Source organism: Delphinus delphis, chromosome 1, assembly GCF_949987515.2.
Source record: "Delphinus delphis chromosome 1, mDelDel1.2, whole genome shotgun sequence".
Classification (NCBI taxonomy): domain Eukaryota; kingdom Metazoa; phylum Chordata; class Mammalia; order Artiodactyla; family Delphinidae; genus Delphinus; species Delphinus delphis.
The window spans coordinates 139,427,147-139,443,142 of record NC_082683.1 but is presented as its reverse complement, the minus strand read 5'-3'; positions in this window follow the sequence as shown (position 1 = coordinate 139,443,142).

Below are 15,996 nucleotides of genomic sequence, written 5' to 3'. Positions count from 1 at the left end.
CTAGAAATAGGGATCTGGGGGAAATAGTCCCCAGAATTAGTCAGTGGCATATATTTGGTAATTGAAGCTACAGAAATGATAGGATCTCCCTTGGAGAATTTATAGAAGAAAAGTGGGCTAGGAAACTTAGGGAGCTTCCATATTTGTAGAGCAGAAGGAGAAAATGTAACGGTCAGATAAGTGGTAAAAAAAAGTAAAAGGGGGCTTCCCTGGTGGTGCAGTGGTGGCGCAGTGGTTGAGAGTCCTCCTGCCGATGCAGGGGACACGGGTTCGTGCCCCGGGCCGGGAAGATCCCACATGCCGCGGAGCGGCTGGGCCCGTGAGCCATGGCCGCTGAGCCTGCGCGTCCGGAGCCTGTGCTCCGCAGCGGGAGAGGCCACAACAGTGAGAGGCCAGCGTACGGCAAAAAAAAAAAAGTAAAAGGGTATAATGACAAGCAACCAGAGGAGAAGACAACTTGAGGGAGGAAGGAGTGGTCCATGTGTCAAATACTGCAGCGAGGTCAAATAGGATAAGGCATGAAATGTGTCCACTGGCTCACGAAAAATTCACCAGTGCCTCGGTAAGAGAGAAACCAGACTGTAATGGGAGGTGAAGGTGGATGCATTTCAGTTTGTCTTTGTCTGTCTTACTGTCTTAGAGTGTGTGACCCAAAACTGAACCTGATATTCCAAGCATGGTCTGACTGGTGGCATAAAGTGAGATCATGTCCACTTTGACCAATTCACTCTGTGTCTGGTAATGAAGCTTCAGCCCACACTCAGTTATTTTTGGCACTCCCACTTACTTCAGCACTCCAGTGACTCACATGAAAGTGGTCTGCTTAAACCTTATGTTATTTCCATATGTGGCAGAACTAATTCATGACTTCCCATCTCATGCTTGTGCAGCTGAGTTTTAAAACTAAGTTCAGAACCTCATCCAGCTACAATTCACCTTATTAGTTTCAGTTCTTTATTCCAAACAATGAAATATTCTTTGTCCTAATTCTGTCATCCAACATATTAGCTATCCTCCTGGCATTATGGCATCCATAAATTTGATTTATTTTGGTGTTTCCATCCAAGTTATCAATAATGTCAAGTCCCAAGCATTCAGGCAAGGGCTGGGTGGAAACTGGAAGATAATGGCTGGGTCTGAAGCCAATAACAAGTGTCTAAATGCTGACACTAGCAGGTCTGAAGCCAGGGGAGTTAGTGATTGTGGTACTAGGGGTTGTTCAAGGGGGTAAGGACAGTGGATAAATAATGGGGCAGAAGCCAGGAACTGAGCCAAATCACAACCTAGATGAGCAGATTCAATACAAAGGACAAATCTAGAAGCTAGAGAAATTAAAAGAATATCTAAAGTTATAACAGGCTCAAGGGGGAAAGTTCATATATAGACACTGATTCTTGGACTTCCAGGTGGCTTTTATTTTTTCTCTTCCACGTGCAAGGGTGTCTGTCCTTTAAAATTCTAAGGGTTTTTGATAAATAAAAATATGGTACAAGACAGGTCTTCTGGCTCTTTCCTAAGTAGCTTCTCTCATGTGAAACATTTTTGGGGTTGGCCAGGTAACCAGCTACTACTAATTCACCTAACTCTACTGGTGTCTACTTCATATTTCCCTTTCTGTCCCCAAGGAGACGAAATTTTATAAGAAAAGTTAACGGGGAGCAAGAAGAGTTGAGCAAAGGGGAGCAAGGGAAGGAAAAGAGAATGACTTTTCACTGGGGTTCCCATGTTGTATTTATTTTCTGTCCTGGAATTTCATCAAAGATTAGCATCAGTATTATTTTTAACACATATTAGCATAGCTAAAATGAAAACAAGGCTGAGTGCCGGGAAGGATGCAGCTAGAACTCTCATACACTGCTGGAGGGAATGCAAAAAAGAGAGAGATGTCCACTTTAGAAAACAGTTCGGCAGGTTCTTGCAAAGTTAAACATACCCTGGGGCTTCCCTGGTGGCGCAGTGGTTGAGAGTCCGCCTGCCGATGCAGGGGACGCGGGTTCGTGCCCCGGTCCGGGAAGATCCCACATGCTGCAGAGCGGCTGGGCCTGTGAGCCATGGCCGCTGAGCCTGTGCGTCCGGAGCCTGTGCGTCCGGAGCCTGTGCTCCGCAACGGGAGAGGCCACAACAGTGAGAGGCCCGCGTGCCGCAAAAAAAAAAAAAAAAAGTTAAATATACCCTTACGATATGACCCAGTAATTCCATTCCTAGGTGTTTACTGAAGAGAAATAAAAACTCTTGTTCACACAAAAACCTGTATGCCGATGTCTATAGTTGCTGTATTAATAATTGTCAAAAACTGGAAAACCCAAATGTTCTTCAGCTGGTGAATGAATGAATAAACTGGTACATGCATATAAGACTACTACTCAACAATGAAGAGGAATGCTCTGCTGACATGTTACAATAACATGGATGAGTCTCAAAATAATTAGGCAGAGTAAAAAAAGGATACATACTGTATGATTCCTTTTATATTACAATCTGGGACAGGAAAAACTATAGGGATAAAAATAGGTTATCGGTTACCTGCAGGTGGGGTCGTGGGAGGGACTGACTATGGAGTGGCATGTGAGGGGATTTTGGAGGGTGATGGAACTATTCTATATCTGGATTACAGTGGTTGCTCCATGGCTTTATGCATTTATCAATACTCATAAAACTGTGTACTGAAAAGGGCAGATTTTAGTAGTATGTAAATTATACATCAATAAACATGACTAAAAATATGTTTTAAGTGGCCCAAGTTTTCAACAATAAAGTAATTATTAAATATATTATGAAACATTTATACAATAAAGCGTTACACAGTTGTTTTGAGTTTTGTTATACTTTTTCTCTGCCGAGTAGCTTATGAAGAGCCTTTACATATGGGCAAAATTTCTCTGTTCCTAACTTTGAAGTCACCAACTTGTTTTTCCACTTTCCCTCGCAGCTAGGGCATGGTTATGTGTTGTATGTTCCTCTAGTCAGATTCACTCTTTCAAAACTTCAATTCAAAACAGTGGTAAGAAAGAAGAGGTGTCCATGAAAACGATCCATTCTGCTGAGGGTGGTAGGTTTTAGCAGAGAGATATCCAGCTCTCAGAGGGGCAGTGACAGAGGGGCTAGCAACAGCGTTCGAACTCCAAAGTCAGTGGTGCAGTTAAATTCCTGAAGCATCCTGGTGCTCTAATTTGAGCTGTATATTCCTCAAGCCGGTTCTTGGGCCCTCCAAGAGATTAACATATTTACATTGATGTAAACTTTAAATTAATTAATTTAATTAGCTAGAGTGTTGTTTGCAACCAAGAACCTCGAGTGATAGAACAATCATTAAAAATTATGCTTACAACCAGAGCCTTACTAACATGAGCTAAGACTACCTCATGGATATGGTGGCTTAGACCATCATGGAGAAACGTGACGTGTGCCTGGCAATGACTTCCACACCATGAGCACGTGTAGGAGGTGAATGTCCTCATCCTTGGCAAGAAGCTCTACGACAAGGTACAGCCTACATCACTCTTCTAATAAAATGGATTCCGAGTCTCCATTTAAACTGCAGGAAGAAGAGAGAGGAGAAAGAACTGTCTTCACCTATAGGTTTCCAAACTCATAGCTGCATTGAACTTCAGAACACCGAGAAGAACCATTTAAATCTTTCTGCTGAGCTATTTTATTTTCAATATATCTAGGTGTACCATCCTTGAAAAGAATCATTTATAAAGAGTTTGCAACAATGTAGGAGAGGCTTAGCCATGGTTTTGAGTTTAAAATAAAAAAATCACAAGGAAGTTAAATATATATGTATAGTCAAAAAAGCCTGGAAGAAAATTTGCTGAAATGGAAACAGTGGCTTGGGCTGGCGAGATTTTAAATGGTTCTTATTGTCTTTTGCAGCCGCCTCCCTTCTCCCCTTCCATGTTCCAAAATGAAGATGTCTTACTGTCAAAAATCAGAAAAACATGAATGTTTCAAAATATCTGAAATTTGAATTTAAATTCAGCAAAAATGTCCTGTTTTCCTAGAATCCCATAAATTAAGGGATTCTTTGGGTGCATTTACTTCTAGTCTTAAGCCCGTTGACTCCCATAACTGGGAATGATATATCAGCAAAAGGGAGATAGTCACTGGAAACCTTTGCCAAGTTAAAATTGGCCTCACAATAACCATTTGATGAGTACTGTTCTGAAGGTATCCGCTGCTTCTTTTGAAGTTCTGATTTTTTTTTTTTTTTTGCTGTACGCGGGCCTCTCACTGTTGTGGCCTCTCCCGTTGCAAAGCACAGGCTCTGGACACGCAGGCTCAGCGGCCATGGCTCACGGGCCCAGCCGCTCCACGGCATGTGGGATCTTCCTGGACCGGGGTACGAACCCGCGTCCCCTGCATCAGCAGGCGGACTCTCAACCAATGCGCCACCAGGGAAGCCCTGAAGTTCTGATCTTGATGCAAAGTTTCTTCATCAGGATCCCTAAGGTGATGCCCCGGCATCTGCCAGACCACCTTGCCAGCACTTTCTTCCCACCATGAAGAGCCAGGCGCCTCGGCGTGCAAGATCTGACAGACTGTCCCGTGGGAAGTTAGGACCTCCTAGGTTCTATTTTTAGCCGTGTATTACTGAGGGATCCCCCAAGAGGTTTTACATGAAAGACAATTTATTTAAGCCCATTACCGCTTGCTTGTTATGCCTTAAGGAATTGCAAATACGAAAGAGGTCACACTCATTAAAGCACAATGTGACATGCTATGAAAAACACAACATATGGTCACTTGAAGTCTGAAAAAATTGCTGAGTTTTAAATTTTTCATCCGAATATCCTTTGGTGTATAACCGTGTCCTTTCTGATTCTTTGAAAAATAAGGGTTTCTAGATCAAAACCACAGATGGGAATTTTCCCTCAGTGGGTAAAAAATGCCTGAAGATAAAGTTGCTAGACTCCATTAAAGGGATGACATTAAACACATGGACACAAAGCATTTTTTTTAACATCTTTATTGGAGTATAATTGCTTTACAATGGTGTGTTAGTTTCTGCTTTATAACAAAGTGAATCAGTTATACATATACATATGTCCCCATATCTCTTCCCTCTTGCGTCTCCCTCCCTCCCACCCTCCCTATCCCACCCCTCTAGGTGGTCACAAACCACCTAGCTGATCTCCCTGTGCTATGCGGCTGCTTCTCACTAGCTATCTATTTTACGTTTGGTAGTGTATATATGTCCATGCCACTCTCTGACTGTCACAGCTTACCCTTCCCCCTCCCCATATCCTCAAGTCCATGCTCTAGTAGGTCTGTGTCTTTTTTTTTTTTTTTTGCGGTACGCAGGCCTCTCACTGCTGTGGCCTCTCCCGTTGCGGAGCACAGGCTCCGGACGCACAGGCCGCGGACGCACAGGCCCAGCGGCCATGGCCCACGGGCCCAGCCGCTCCGTGGCATGTGGGATCCTCCCGGACCGGGGCACGAACCCATATCCCCTGCACCGGCAGGCGGACCCTCAACCACTGCGCCACCAGGGAAGCCCAGGTCTGTGTCTTTATTCCCGTCTTGCCCCCAGTTACTTCAGGACACAAAGCATTTTAAATACTTCTACATGAAAAAGATAATCTCTTTAAAATTTAGTAAACCTATAAAATTTGTAGGGACACTCCTTTAAATGAAATTTTTTTTTCACTTCTAGTTATACAATGGCTATCATGGAAGCAGTAACCTTATTCCACTTAATTAAAACTGGTGACGCTTTATCAATTACACACAGCTGTACCTGAGACTATTGGGATTAATATTAGTTTGGAATCAGTAGCATTATAGTAAAATCCCCGAGAACAGGGATTATGCATTAAATTTTATGCTAGAACTTTTGCTGACTAAATTAGTGCTAAAATGTAAGTGATAAAGTTAATTGTGAAGTATGCAAAATTTCCTTTCTTCTCTTTATTTGGAACTTTAATTCCCATCCCTAGGCCTTCAGCTAGGATTCGTTTTGCAGTACTTTTTCTCTCTGTAGTATTTTAGATGCACCAATAAGATGTTAGTTACCAAATGCTAACCTTCCTGTCTCAGTAAATGCTATTTTGGATGCAAGTAACAAAATCCTACTCAAATTATGTAGGAAAAATGAAGAGAGTTGATTTTATGGTTATAGAAGTATCTCGCTGGAACTAAAGTACCCCAAATCCATCAGGAGATAATTTCTCCATTTTTCCCATCTCTGAGGCTACCTGATCTCCCATTTTTGCCTCTCTGCTCATCTGTTCCATTATCATCTATCTGCAGAGTAGCTTTCTCCACTTTTCTGTACATAGGTACGACTGTGACTAACTAATGGCCCCTGAGTTTATTTATCCACATTTCTAGGAACCAGCAAAGACTATGATTTCTGGGCCCAGTTTGCTTAGTTGCTGTAGTATCGAAATCAGCGATAGCCAAGGGGTAAGGTGACATAGCAGACATCTGGCCCAGAGCTTCCTATATTTATTTGAACACAGAACACTACCCACCCCCAGTCCCTGGCTCTGGGTAAGGGTATTGTGGGGTATACCCGTTTATATCCTTCAAAAGAGAATTCCTCAAGATAGCATTTTGGGATGTTCTGATCTAATTTACTCCTTGAATTTTAGGGAGAGGCAAACATAGACCTAAAGAGATAAAATAACTTGCTTAGGGGCTTCCCTGGTGGCGCAGTGGTTGAGAGTCCGCCTGCTGATGCAGGGGACATGGGTTCGTGCCCCGGTCTGGGAGGATCCCACATGCCGCGGAGCGGCTGGGCCCGTGAGCCATGGCCGCTGAGCCTGTGCGTCCGGAGCCTGTGCTCTGCAACGGGAGAGGCCACAACAGTGAGAAGCCCGCCTACCACAAAAAATAAAAAAGTAAATAACTTGCTTAAATTATCAAGATAATGGCAGAGTAGGGATTATGAGTAATGATTATTATTCAGTAATTAGTATGATTAGGGCTGAGTAATTTGACATGTTATACCTTCAATCCAACCTTGATACCAATAAAAGTATAATGGCTACCTGGGCCGAAAGTGAAGGTTGAAAGTTGACTATTTCCTTCCCCCCTCCTCAGCTAGTTTACAAGTTAAGGCTTTTTATCACAAGCAAGGCTATACTAGTGTCCTAGGGCTGCCATCACAGTTTCCACAAACTTGGTGGCTTAAAGCAAAAGAAACTTATTTTCTCACAGTTCTGGAAGCCAGAAGTTGGAAATCAAGGTGTCCGCAAGGCAGTGCCCCCTCTGAAGGCTCTAGGGGCAAAGGCTCTCTTGCCTCTTCCAGCTTCTGGTAGCTCCAGGTGTTCTTTGGCTTGTGACCACCCAACTCCAATCTCTGCTTCAGTTTTTACCTGGCCTTCTCCTCTGTGTCTTCTCCTCTGTTTCTTTTAAGGATGCTTATCATTGGCTTTAGGACCCACCAAAGATAATCCACAGATCCTTAATTTAATTACATCTGCAAAGACCCTTTTATCCAAATAAGCTCACATTCACAGGTTGCAGGGGTGAGGATATGAACATATCTCTTGGGGGCCACCATTCATACCACTACAAAGACCTTATAAGGTACCATATGGTACTTAAAAACATCAAGAGGGTGGCAAAAGGGAAGGGATGAAAGGGTAATGATTTGGTATTTTTCTTCTCAAAAATAAAGGATGCAGAATGGAGGAAGAAAATGTTGTAGAATTTCAAGAAAATACAGTATCCTATTTTCCAGGATATAAAATTTACATTCCTAGATATTTACTAATTCATTAACTAATCTAACATTTGGGCCATGTTTTTCAACCTATCACACAAGTATGGTGCTGTTTTTTGTTTGTAAAAAAATTTTCCTGACAGAAAAATTGTTTGATTGTATGAGAGACAATTCACATCATATGAATTTTGCTACACCATCATAAAAAATCATTCTTTGAAAGGGCTTCATCAGTTTTCCCCTGGTGCTTCTCAATCCTTTGGTATTTAAATCACTCCTTTTGGAAGAAACTATTGTGTCCTAGAGACACCAGTGTTAAACTGAAGTTAGTGCAGGCTAACATTTTTAGAGGTCAGTTCATCAGTGAATATTTTTATCTTATAACGACTCTTGCTTTCTCCACAAAGTTGTATCTATAGAGATTGAATATTCTGATAAAAGAACTTCCATTAACAAATGAGAATGTGTCAAACAAGTAAAGGGAACAGGAATTGCTCTGTTTGCTCTGGGGTGGAGTCAACTTGAGCTGGGGCAGATGAAGGGGGCATGATGCTGTTTACAGTCACTTATACAGTACCTCGCACTTTTTAAGCTAAATCAAATGGTAAGACTCATATGGCAAGAAGGATAAGATTTATTTTAATTATGCGAAAGGAGAAAGTCTTAGAAGAAGTTGAAATTACAGAGAGCCAATATTCTTCCCACTGTGAAGAAAGGGTTTCTGATAGAATTGTCCATAAACGGAAAGGATCATCATGCAGAATAGGAAAGCAGCCACCATTAGAAATTTTTCAACCCGAGGCCAATGACTCTGGGGTACATTATCAGTGTCCTTCCGTTGATTTGGGGAATGAGAGAGTATAGGGTGGAGAGGCTGTTGGTTTAAAACTCTATAACCTCTGAATGAAGACAATGTGCCCTAGACTAGATCAGTTCAAGCCTGGAAAAAGAGATTGTCTATCCTCTCCCTGATGTAGCTTCTAAATCAGCCCTGTTCAATAGAAATATGGTATGAAATCATAATATAATTAAGATTCTTCTAGTGGTCACATTAAAAAAGTGCAAAGACACAGATCAAATTAGTGTTCATAATATATTTGATTTAACCTGATGTATTTAAAATAGTATTACTTAAACATGGAATCGATATTAAAAAATCATCAGATCGTCTACATTATTCTTTCACAACAGGTCTTTGAAATCCAGTAGATATTTACATTTATGGACTAACCACATTTCAAGTGCTCGACAGCCACACGTGGCTACTGGCTACCACGTTGAATAGCACAGTTCTTGAATTTGCTGTTAATGAAATCACAAATCAGATTTCTGGGAGTTGGAAAAAACTTCATAAATGCATTAAAATGGTTCTAAAATCTAGGTTTCCTGGAATACTGGAAGAATGCAAGTGTTGGGAAAACACTTCTGATTCACACTTACTTGGGTGACTATTCTCCTAATTTCCCCGCTTTCTTACGAAAACCTAATATTAAGTAAAGTAAATAACTTGGCAAACCACTAAGTTTTCTTATCAACTTCCAACAGGATCCACCCTCCAAAAGTGAAACAGTAAATAATAGCCCTCTAGTACTTTTATGTTAATCCTACTATATTTAATTCTTTTATTCCAGGAGCGACTGCAATTACTGATAATATAGCTTTTACTGTTTACTAGCTGTCTCTTCTCCCCACGGGATTTAAGTACTCTCAAGGGAAGCTGTCTCGCAGTATTTCTAGTAACACACCGTCTCTATGCATCTTATACACATGAGACAGGATAAGGAAAGTCATAAAGATAAGCTGGGCTACCTCTGTAACCAAACTTTCTCCAAGGTTCAGTCAAAATAATGTTTTTTAACACCTCTCCCAGGAGACTCTATTATTTATTTACAGTATTTGGGGATTTGACAGATAAACTATATATAATAAGCAAAATTAAAAGTAAAACAGGATTTTCCAGAGTTATCCTATTTTAGTTTTTAATCTAAAAAACTCATACTTGGGGGCTTCCCTGGTGGCGCAGTGGTTGAGAGTCCGCCTGCCGATGCAGGGGACGCGGGTTCGTGCCCCGGTCCGGGAGGATCCCACATGCCGCGGAGCGGCTGGGCCCCTGAGCCATGGCCGCTGAGCTTGCGCGTCCGGAGCCTGTGCTCCGCAGCGGGAGAGGCCACAACGGTGAGAGGCCCGCGTACCGCAAAAAAAAACAAAAACAAAAACAAAAAACTCATACTTGGGGCTTCCCTGGTGGCGTAGTGGTTGAGAGTCCGCCTGCCGATGCAGGGGACACGGGTTCGTGCCCCGGGCCGGGAAGATCCCACATGCCGCGGAGCGGCTGGGCCCGTGAGCCATGGCCGCTGAGCCTGCACGTCCGGAGCCTGTGCTCCGCAACGGGAGAGGACACAGCAGTGAGAGGCCTGCGTACCGCAAAAACAAACAGACAAACAAAAAACCTCACACTTGCATCTGTAAGTATAATCATGACTGTAAGAACACCAAAGCAAGAGCTTGGCACAGACTGCCAAGTGTCTCCCAATATTTGTTATCCTCTTCTCCTGTCCAGTAACAGAATCTCCTGAGTTTAAGCTTGGCACATGGCTGCTCAGTTAGAGGCTAAAAATCTCAGCCTTCCTTGAAGCTCTGTGTGACCAATTGAATAACTCCTTTCCGATGAGATGTGAGCCTAGGTTGTGTGTGCACCTTCCTGGTCACATTCCTTTATGAAGGAAACTGCTTGCCCTCCTCTCTCTCTCTCTCCCTTCAGGGGAGCTGGAAGGTTTATATGATGCTGGTGAACCAGTTTCTACTGTTGAGATGCCTACCAGGGGACAGAATAGCATCCTGAGTTCCTGAATGACTTCGTGGAGTAGAATTGTCTATCAGGCCTGAATCACGCATCTGCTTCTGAATATTACCTGGGAGAGAAACAACTTTCTATCTTGTATAAATCACTGTATCTGGCATCTCTTTCTTGCAGTCCCTTGGCTTATATCATAATTAATAAAAGGGTTTACCATCAGCACCACTATCATTTGAACTATGTTCAAAACTTTTGTCTATTTTTAAATTAATTTATTTAATTTATTTATTTTTGGCTTTGTTGGGTCTTTGTTCCTGCGTACGGGTTTACTCTAGTTGCGGCGAGCGGGCGCTACTCTTCTTTGTGGTGCGCGGGCTTCTCATTCCGGTGGCTTCTCTTGTTGTGGAGCACGGGCTTTAGGTGCGCGGGCTACAGTAGTTGTGGCATGCGGGCTCTAGAGCACAGGCTCAGTAGTTGTGGCACACGGGCTTGGTTGTTCCGCGGCATGTGGGATCTTCCCGGACCAGGGCTCGAACCTGTGTCCCCTGCATTGGCAGGCAGATTCTTAAACACTGTGCAACCAGGGAAGCCCTTGTCTATTATTTTTAACCATCTTTATACTATATGAGACTACATGCTTAAAAGACATAGGGACTTTTTTTTTCTTTTAGCTTATAAGAAAGGCTTCTATGACTACTTGCTTAGGGGGGTGGTGGGCGACTCTTAGTATTAAATGATACTATACAGCGTTTATGAAATCTTTATAAACTTAAAAGGGTTGCAAATAAAAAGTCAGGATGTTAATCTCAAGCTAACAATCCACAATAGTAGTGGGTTAATGGTATTTCTGCAAACATTTTAGCCAGCTAATGTTTGTAGCCCACCTCCCAGGTGACATAATCCAGTCGACGTGCACTTGCTTCCAGAATAATCAGTTTTTCAGGCACTGTAGTATAGCAGGAGGAACAATGAAGTATACAGAGACATTGTCTTTTCATTCACGTCATAGAAGGGGCTGTTTACTAAACAGCTTTAGAGCCAACTGGAGCTGGCTCTAGTTATTTGGGAGATTGAGTCAGTTCACCACTTAAAAGAGACTTTATAAAGTGGCCTCATAAGGTCTTAACTGTCTAAGTTCTTATATGTTTCATGTGTTAATGTGACAGCAAACCTAATTAAACCTGCCATTGGCATATCACTCTATTAATTTTTCTTTCACCCCTCTCAAATGATTTAATGGATATAATTTTTCTGTCAACATTTACTGAGTATCCACTGCGTACAGAACACTCCTGAGGGAAGTGGCAAGAAAGATAAGGACCTTTCCGTCCTTATCTCATTTGAACTTTCTGCCACATGGGACACTATTGACCACTCCCTCCATGAAACTTTCTCATCCTTTGACTTCTGTGACTCTTTCCAAATATTATGATCTTTTCTTTGCTGTTCTTCCACTTCTTAAATGTTGGAGATCACTGCTGTTTCTTCCTGAACCTTTTCTTTTCACCCTTCATTCTTAGCCTTTTTGGAGTCACAAATTCCTTGGAGAATGTGATGACATATTTCCTGTGGGGAGGGCTTGTTGCATATAATTTTAGGATTACATGGACATCCTGAAGCACCTGGTGACTCCCTGTGGGTCCTTACCCCTCAGGTGAAGAACTACTTTTCCATGGCTTGAACTACTACCTATGGTGCTTGATGACTCTCAAATCTTTTATATTTAGATGGGCTCTCTCCAGACCCAGACATCCAGCTTCTTAATGCATTCCTTCACTTGGATGTCAAATAGGTACCTTAAACTCAAACTCAGCATGTCCCATTTGAACTTACCATCTGTCACTCTCTCCCCAATTGCCCCCATCCTATGGTTTCCGTTTTGGTGAGTGGCACCACCATCCAATAAATTGCTCAAGTTGTAAAGAAATAAAAGCATCAACCCTGATTACTACCTCTGAAAAAGAGTTTGTCAAATGACTAAAAGAATGGAAAGATGGATCAAGTATGATGAAAACAACAGAGGATAACTATTGAGCATGATATAATGAGACTTATGTTCAACTGTACAAATGAGTGCTAAAGGCTAGCTTAATTAAGCAAAGTCTTCAACCAAATGAGTATGTATTTATTAAGCACCTATTAGGGCGAGGCACTGACTTCATTAAGGATTAGACTTTAACAATATTTTTTTAATTAATTAATTTATTTATTTTTGGCTGCGTTGGGTCTTCGTTTCTGTGCGAGGGCTTTCTCTAGTTACGGCGAGCAGGGGCCACTCTTCATCGCGGTGCGCGGGTCTCTCACTGTCGCGGCCTCTCCCGTTGCGGAGCACAGCCTCCAGACGCGCAGGCTCAGTAGCCGTGGCGCACGGGCTTAGTTGCTCCGTGGCAATGTGGGATCTTCCCAGACCAGGGCTCGAACCCGTGTCCCCTGCATCGGCAGGCGGACTCTCAACCACTGCGCCACCAGGGAAGCCCAAGACTTTAGCAATATTTTCAAGGAAATGAGGAGTATGGTTTGTCAGAAAAGAGTAATCTCAGTATTTCAAATGAGATAAATATTATTTACTTAAATCCAATTAATCTTACCTCATGACCAAGAAATGCTAAATTACTAACAGCTTCTTTAGGTCCTTATTATGATACTTTCACAGATTTCATCATAGTTTGCACATAGCAGCTATGACAATGGATACTCAAGGAAATGGGACACTCTTTGGAGTTTAAGATCATTAGATTGGGCAGCTTTGCCTCCGTGAACTCCCTTAGCTCTTTATTTGCCCTTCTCTGATAGCACTTATTTTCTGTTTCATTTTATAATGCTTTGTGGGCATCTCTTATCTCTCTTAGACAGGCCCCACCCGGCACCGCTCTGCCCAAAGACTCTGTGCTTACCCAATTTTGTGTCTTATATCTGGAAGGCGAACAGAAAATATTGAGTCAATGAATGTTTTTCAATGTCAAAAACCCATTTAAAGATAATATCAAATGTCCTATAAGTCAAGGAAATTGTGTTACAATTGGTGTTATAAAGTTTGTCATGTTTTCCAATATGACAGCTGCATGTGGAACAATTAAGCAAGTTACAGATGTTTGTTTTAGTACTTTAAGGCAGCGGGGAACATGCTAACCCATTTTAGAAAGTTTGTCATGAAGCAAGGAATTGGCTGGTTGAACGCCGCCTCCAGGGCCAGACTGCGTGCCTTTGAAACCTGGCTTTGCCATTCAGTGGCTGGGAGGCTGAGGGCCTCTTGGTGTCTCACTTTCCTCATCTGGAAAATGAGAATCGTAATAGTACTTACTTCACAGAATTGTTAAAAGGACAAAAAATAATGTATACACACAATGCACACAGAATGGTGTTCAAATCCATTAGACACTAGCCATCATTTTCTTACAATCCCAACAAGAAGAAAGGGGGGGATCACGATCACGTTATTAGATTAGGAAAGAATGAGATTTTCTTCTTTGGAAATATGATATAGACAAGATCGAAACACTCCCAGGACCTCTGCCTTGACCATGACACCACAAATGCCTAGTGGGTATTTTTAAGATGTAGGTAAGAGTTGAAACACATTTTATTATCAATCAAATAGGTGTAAATTTCACACAAACCATGTTCTATCCTTTTTAGCATTCCCTACTCAAAAGACTCAAAAAAAAAAAAAAAGACTCATTTCCCCTCCAAGACCAAGGTAACAGATTTTACTGTGTGGTTGTTCCCTTCCCTTCTCCCATCTTCCCCACGCTTTACCCCAGAAAGCTTCCTAGAATTTAAAGAAAGAGGCTGGATCTAACCAAGGGCACAATGCAAAGAATTAATCAGTGAATCCCAAGTTGTCTAGTTGGTCTTGTTGGCCTTCTAGAATGTTCTCAATCTGCCATTGCTGCCAGCCCACTGTTGGCAAGACGTCAGGCAATATCAGAGGTGGGAAGAGGGTGTGGCTGCAGCTTAACCTTAGTGCAGAAGCTACAAAGAATAGTACACTTCAGAGAGGGGACCATTAGAAACACTGAAACAATAGCCTCTGATAGTCAACCCAGTCATGGGATGATGAGTGACAGAGGGCTGCCTCTGCCTCACACAAGAGCGCTTCTCAGTTCTGGAGGCCCGCTCACTATGGGATCACGTGGTGATGTGTCTCTGCCATGGGGAACCCACTGATGAGCAAAGGCCAGCATTTCTCAACCCATATACATCCACAGATGGCTGTATTTATCTTGTAAGAAAAGGTCATGGCAGGGTAAGGAATTTTAGTATTGCTTAGAGAAGGAATGCTCTGAGACAATTTTCAAGGAATCCTAGAGAAGTGCTTTCTAGTTCCCACAACTGAGGTAAATCTAATTCTATACCGAAGATGCGTGCGCGCGCGCGCGCGCGCGTGTGTGTGTGTGCGTGTGTGTTTTGAGGTATAACTGACACATAGCATTAGTTTCAAGTGACAATGTAATGCTTCAATATTTGTATATATTGCAAAATGACCACCACAGTAAGTCTAGTTAACATGTCACCACAGTTACAAAATTTTTCCTTGTGATGAGAACTTTTAAGATCACTCCCTTAGCAACTTTCAAATATGGATTACAGTATTATTAACTACAGTCATGTTGTACATTACATCCCTATGACATTGATTTTATAACTGAAAGTTTGTAACCAAAGGTATGATTTTTATATTATACCTAAGGTGGTAAAAATTGGGTGCAATTTTTTTCTCTTTTAGTAAGGATAAATGGAAACAGACAAAACAGACACCGAATTTAATCAATATGAATGTTCTTGGGCAAACACGGTTGAAAATATAGCTTAACTTCAATAATGGTCTTATTCTTTTTCCCATAATTTTCATCGCATTTTATAATCAGTTACTTCAGTCTGTCCAATTTCTTGGTGACTCATTATTACATCTTTCTTAATAAAGGAGGAGACTTATATTTCCTGTTAGCAGGATTTTCTTTTCCTGAATTTGTGCCACCTAATTATACTGTTTTTTCTCCCTTTTATTCAAAATAGCCTGATGGGGCAAGAAAAAGCCAGGCCAGGAGCACTTGCTTGGTGTGTTCATACATCTGAGAGAATCTGATATAGTTGGGGAATGGAGATCCCTAGATTTTGAAGGCCATGTAATATAGTTTGGATGATTATATGTTATTATTTAAACTGGGACAGTTTTGAAAATGAAAGGGGGCACTAATCGGATAGGATAATATTGTAAATCAAGACTGTCACAGGCAAACCAGAATTTAAGGTCATCCTAATATGGTAGAAATGGTCTGGACTTATATCCAAATCTTGACTGTACCATTTCCCTGCTTTTGACCTGTGCAAAGTGATATAACCTCTCTGAACTTCATTTTCTACATCAGTAAAACAAGGATAATAATTCTCATGTGGTCAGGGCAGGGGCATGTACCTGGCGCACTATATATCCTTTGTAAATATTATCATAATGATGTCTGCCTGTATATCTAAAATTCTTTACCATAGGCAGTACGATATTATGAATGGATTAGGTTAAATTGCA